The following is a 6000-nucleotide window of genomic DNA, read 5'->3' as shown; positions in this document are numbered from 1 at the left end:
GGATGGCATCACTGATTCAATGCACATGAGTTTGAGCAAGCTCCGGAAGACGGTGAAGGACAAGGAAGGTTGGCATGCTGCAGTCCACGGGGTTGCAAAGAGTCAAACACAACTTATCAACTAAACAACTGTGAGAAAAGTGGAATAGAATTAAAAATTCAAGGATAATCAGTGTAAAACAATGTAAAATATTTGTCAAAAGGAACTTATACTGTTTATATATTTCAGCGATACATTTCTCATTACTGAGTTGAATAGTTTCCAGTGAATTCATGTAAAAAGGTAATGAAGATTTATTTTTAAATGTCAACATTCACAGTATACCATAAATTACTAACTTTGTAAGAATTTAACTTTAAGATAGAAAACTCAAATTAACCTAATGACAAGCAAGAAGGGATTTTTTTCCAAAGATCTTCTAGGTTCAAAGACCTCGATATAGGAACCATCTTTTGATCATCCAGAGCTAAAAGAAGGTTGTGAACTCAGATCATGTTATTATAGCCGCTCATAGAATTGCCTTCACTGAATTTCATTTTAGCAATGTCTCCAGCTCTTATTAAAAATAATTACAGGAACAGCCATATGGAATCCATCACTTCAGAGGAATGTTATTAAAGGCAGTGTATACCATGTCACAAAATGCCCTCTAAACAAAGTTCCACATGAAAAATTTCTTTTGGAATTCTCTTCTAGGAAAAAGTTTGCTTCCCTTGAGTAGTTAGTGTGCTTCTTCCTTTCTCATCATAAGTCTTATAATGCTGGCTATATCTTCCTTCTTGCTTTGGCTTCCAGGAAGTTCGCCACTAAATCTGAGGTTAGAACAAAAGAATGATTTCAGTCCTAACAGATTACACAAGTTTTGCTGCAGTCCCATCAATCTACTCTTACATATAACTTCTTCCTCCTAGGTTTTTATTCTTAATTCTCTTTGCCCTGATTTTATGATGCATATTTGTTAACCTGTCCCCAAATCTTTGGGGAGAAAAGGTGGGGAGACAGGACATGAATAAATGTGAATTTGAATAATAAATATTCTTCTCAACAAGATATCCACAGGCAAATCACAAGCTTGTTTCTCAGTGTATTCTTATCTGTGTTGGGGAGGAAAAATCACCAAAACAAGGATCCTCAGAGGTAAGAACAGGACAGCATCATTATTCCCAGGTAATGCTTTCTTTTAATCAGTTTCTTAAGTAAGTATACTCTGTGTATTTATTTCTTGGTATGAGCACAGGAATCGATCTAACCCTTGACTTCTGTATCCACTTAACAGGACTTAACAGTTTTCATGAAATAAAATTTCCATCAGATGCAGCAGTGTCTAGGTAGCTACAAAAGGTTGTTGCAGTTGTCCAGTCATGTGTCCAACTCTTTGTGACCCCATGGACTGTAGCACACCAGGTTCCTATGTCCTCTACTATCTCCCAGAGTTTGCTCAAATTCATGTGCATTGAACCAGTGATGTTGTCTAACCATCTCATCCTCTTCTCCTTTTGCTTCAATCTTTCCTAGCATCAGGGTCTTTTCAAATGAGTCGGCTCTTCATGTTGAGGTAGCCAAGTATTGGAGCTTCAGCTTCAGCATCAGTCCTTCCAATAAATATTCAGGGTTGATTTCCTTTAAGATTGGCTGGTTTGAGCTTCTTACCATCCGAGGGACTCTCAAGAGTCTTCTCCAGCACCACAATTCGAAAGCATCAATTCTTTGGTGCTCAGCTTTCCAAAAAAAAAAAGAAAGAAAGAAAATGTGGGGACATTTAATAGTAGTAGGTCAAACTAAAACTTCTTGCCAAGAAAAAAATATCTAAAATACATCTATTCAGAAGCAATACTTTTATCTCCTTTTAGTGAAATCTGATTTAATGTGATAATCCCTTTCCTTCAGGTTTTGTCTCAAATGCATGACCTCTTCTAATCAATTATTATGGAAGGGGTCACCCCAGCAGCATACTGATGAGTAAGGAGAAATCCCTCTTGCTCACAGATGACACCGCTGGTTCTGCTTTCATCCCTACAGTCTCCTCAGCTCACCTCCACTCAAGATACCTGTTTCTTAGCCTTTCCTCATCCCGTTTCAACTTCTGAGAGACTGGCACTTTGTAACCATCTGACTTTCCCAGCTGAACCATATTTTCTTCAATCATCAGTATATAAATATTCAAACCAAGTTGAAGTACTAGAAATACAGAGATAAATGCCAATTATAAAATTGAATATGTATAATTGAATGCATAATTGAATATTAATTCAATATTTTATAATATTCATTGAATATAATTGAATATTCCAGAGACAAGAAGAAGATCTGTGAACATGGGAGAGCCTTCCCTCAAGAATTTGGTTTGCTCCTGACTTCTTTTCCCATTGAATACGTCTCTAAGCCCTATTTAATAATGTATCACAGGGTCCTCAACCTTTTTGGCACCAGGGACCGGTTTTGGGGAAGACAATTTTTCCATGGGCCAGGGCAGGGGATGGTTTTGGGATGATTGCTTTGCATTTATTGTGCACTTTATTTCTATTGTTATTACACCAGCTCCACCTCAGATCATCAGGCCTTAGAATCGGATGATGGGGACTGCTGCTGTATATCACCAGAGAAGGCAATGGCGCCCCACTCCAGTACTCTTGCCTGGAAAATCCCATGGACAGAGGAAGCCTGGTAGGCTGCAGTCCATGGGGTCGCTAAGAGTCAGGCTCGACTGAGCGACTTCACTTTCGCTTTTCACTTTCATGCATTGGAGAAGGAAATGGCAACCCATTCCAGCATTCTTGCCTGGAGAATCCCAGAGACAGAGGAGCCTAGTGGGCTGCCGTCTATGGGGTCGCACAGAGTCGGACACGACTGAAGTGACTTAGCAGCAGCAGCAGCAGCAGCTGTATATCACACCACACTGCATGCCTCACACTTTCACTTCTACTCTATCATTTAAATAAATCCTATCATCACACAAACACATGCATACACAGACATACACACATGCACACACATATCACACAAAAGTTAATAGACTTTATGTATATGATTACACAGACATCTTCTCTAAGGGGGTATTCAATGGGACATTTGTTTGCCACGCAGAAAAATCTGACTTAAACTGGAAAGTTAATTAATTGGGAATAGAAATAAGTGCTTACTGACTCATAGTAATAATTCCTAACTAGGGGAAATTTTAAATCTATGTAAAGATGGATAAGGGGGACACAAATAGGTCCTTGAGATATATGCAGTAATAGGGAAACAAAATGTTATCCACCAAATTGTATTTGTCATTGAATTTTTTAAATAAATATATAAAAATATCACATTAGGGTATGCCTCCAAAGGTATGACTACGTAATAAAAAGAGACAGTTACTACCTCTGAGGAGTGTGGGTCCAGGAAACTGGTGGAATAATGTATTTCACTGACTACTGTGTAGAGGTTTGAGTAGTTACATTTAATCACAGGAGCTAGAAAACAGTGAAAATATTACTCAGTCATGTCCGACTCTTTGCAACTCCATGGACTGTAGCCTACCAGGCTCCTCTATCCATGGAATTCTCCAGACAAGAATACTAGAATGGGTTGCCATTCCCTTCTCCAGGGTATCTTCCCAACCCAGCAATCAAACCCAGGTCCTGTGCATTGCAGGCAGATTCTTTACTGTCTGAGCCACCAGGGAAGCCGGAATTGCTATACAATTTCCAAAGGAAAACAGTGAACTAGATAATACTGAAGTGAGGCATCTGTGAGGCCACAGATGAGGGAAGAGGACTCTAGATTGTCCTTTACTCCCATCATCACCCAATTATTGTCCCCATTAGTCCACAATGAATTTACAAAGAATGATTTTTTAAAATTGTTTGCTTTGTTGTGATGGATTTAAACTTGCCCTACAGATATTGGAGTTAATTCTCAATAAAAAATTGAAGTTAAATATCCTCAGAATATGTCAATCTTAAAAAAAAAAAAAACTCCATCACTTTGTTTATAGCACAATGATTTGTTAAATTAGACAATGAAGTGACAAGATATTAGAATGTTTCTTTTTAAAAAATTTTGTTTATTTTCTTCATTTATTTTCGACTGTGCTGAGCCTTCACTGCTGCTCAGGCTTTTCTCTAGTTGCAGCGAGTGGTGGTTACTCTGTAGCTGCAGGGAGCAGCCTTCTCATTGTGATGACTTCTCTTGATGCTGAGCATGGGCTCTAGGGCACCCAGGCTTCCGTAGTTGTGGCTCCTAGGCTCGAGAGCACAGGCTCAGTAGTTGTGGCACACGGGCTTAATTGCTCTGTGGCATGTGGGCTCTTCCTGCATCAGAACTGGAACTCATGTCTCCTGCACTGGCAGGTGGATTCCTGAGCCATTGGCCAGAATGTATTTCTTAAAGCCCATTAATAACACTGTATTCTGTGTGTATAATGTTCTACATTATGAAGATCCAAAAGATGCTGTATTTTACAACTATAATGATCCCTTGCATGTAGACAAAAGTCATTGGACAGGAACACTGATAAGCTTTTCTCTGATTAATCTGTCTTTGGTAGTTTAATTTTTAGACCAAACCAGAGATCCAAGAGGATCAAGAAAACATTTTCCCTCCTTCACAATCCATATGCTTAGACTCTCAGTTGAACTGCCACTCTTCCTTCACTCAGCTCAGTTCAGTTCAGTCGCTCAGTCGTGTCCGACTCTTTGCGACCCCATGAATCACAGCACGCCAGGCCTCCCTGTCCATCACCATCTCCTGGAATTCACCCAAACTCACGTGCATTGAGTCAGTGATGCCATCCAGCCATTCTCATCCCCTGTCGTCCCCTTCTCCTCCTGCCCCCAATCCCTCCCAACATCAGGGTCTTTTCCAATGAGTCAGCTCTTCACATGAGGTGGTCAAAGTATTGGAGTTTCAGCCTCAGCATCAGTCCTTCCAATGAACACCCAGGACTGGTCTCCTTTAGGATGGACTGGTTGGATCTCCTTGCAGTGCAAGGAACTCGCAAGAGTCTTCTCCAACACCACAGTTCAAAAGCATCAGTTCTTCGGCACTCAACTTTCTTCACAGTCCAACTCTCACATCCATACATGACCACTGGAAAAACCATAGCCTTGACTAGACGGACCTTTGTTGGCAAAGTAATGTCTCTGCTTTTGAATATGCTATCTAGGTTGGTCATAATTTTCCTTCCATGGAGTAAGTGTCTTTTAATTTCATGGCTGCAGTCACCATCTGCAGTGATTTTGGAGCCCAAGAAAATAAAGTCTGACAGTTTCCACTTAGCCTCATTCTAAAAGTATATATATGGAGAGTACTTTGATTTGACTCAAAATATATCAATTCAATATGGTAACATTGTTCTCTCATACTATTCAGATGGTGGTCTGACCTGCAGGCATCCACATACATGTACCTTTGTCTATGCTGTACCCCTGGCCATGAATCCATCTCCTCCTTGCTCAGATGCCCTTCATCTCGTGACTCCTTAGGTCATGCAAAGCAATATCTGTTTTTCTCTCCCAGCCAATCCAGTCAATACCAACACGTTCTAGAGGACCCAACTTAAATGTAATCTCCCTGTCAGATCTTTATCCTTCTAAGATAGGGTTGTTAAATATCCCTGTTGGTACATTCTTCTGCAATTATAAAATCTTAAGAGATTTTCAAATGTTCTCATCTACTAGTCCTTTAGTATCCTGAAGGATGAGTACAAAACTTGCTTATATCTGTTACCATTAGAACTTGACAGTTTTAGGAAATTATACATTTGCTGAAAGAAAATGAATAAAATAAACAGCAGGTGAACATCAGCTTGGAGAAGGGAATGGCAACCATGCCAGTGCTCTTGCCTGGAGAATCCCATGGAAAGGGGAGCCTGGCAGTCCATACAGTCACTCAGAGTCAGGCACAACTGAAGGGCCTTAGCATGAACAACAACTAGATTTAAAACAGAAGGTCCAAAGTATTCATTTTATCCATTAAGTATTAAATTAGTTTAATAATGGCTAAAATAAAACCTAT

The 6000-nt window shown here is 39.8% G+C and overlaps 1 protein-coding gene across 1 annotated transcript in view; it reads right to left on the bottom strand.

Annotated features, from left to right (window-relative positions):
• Positions 1-269: 269 nt before the first annotated feature.
• IFI44 (interferon induced protein 44) overlaps positions 270-6000 on the bottom strand; it is a 65881-nt gene continuing 60150 nt past the window's right edge. Inside the window, exon 14 of the mRNA XM_042250157.2 lies at positions 270-1718. The gene's annotated coding sequence lies outside the window, so the exon portion shown is untranslated. The remainder of the gene's footprint in view (positions 1719-6000) is intronic.

Source organism: Ovis aries, chromosome 1 (genome assembly GCF_016772045.2).
Source record: "Ovis aries strain OAR_USU_Benz2616 breed Rambouillet chromosome 1, ARS-UI_Ramb_v3.0, whole genome shotgun sequence".
NCBI lineage: Eukaryota > Metazoa > Chordata > Mammalia > Artiodactyla > Bovidae > Ovis > Ovis aries.
This window is presented reverse-complemented; position numbering and strand designations above follow the sequence as displayed.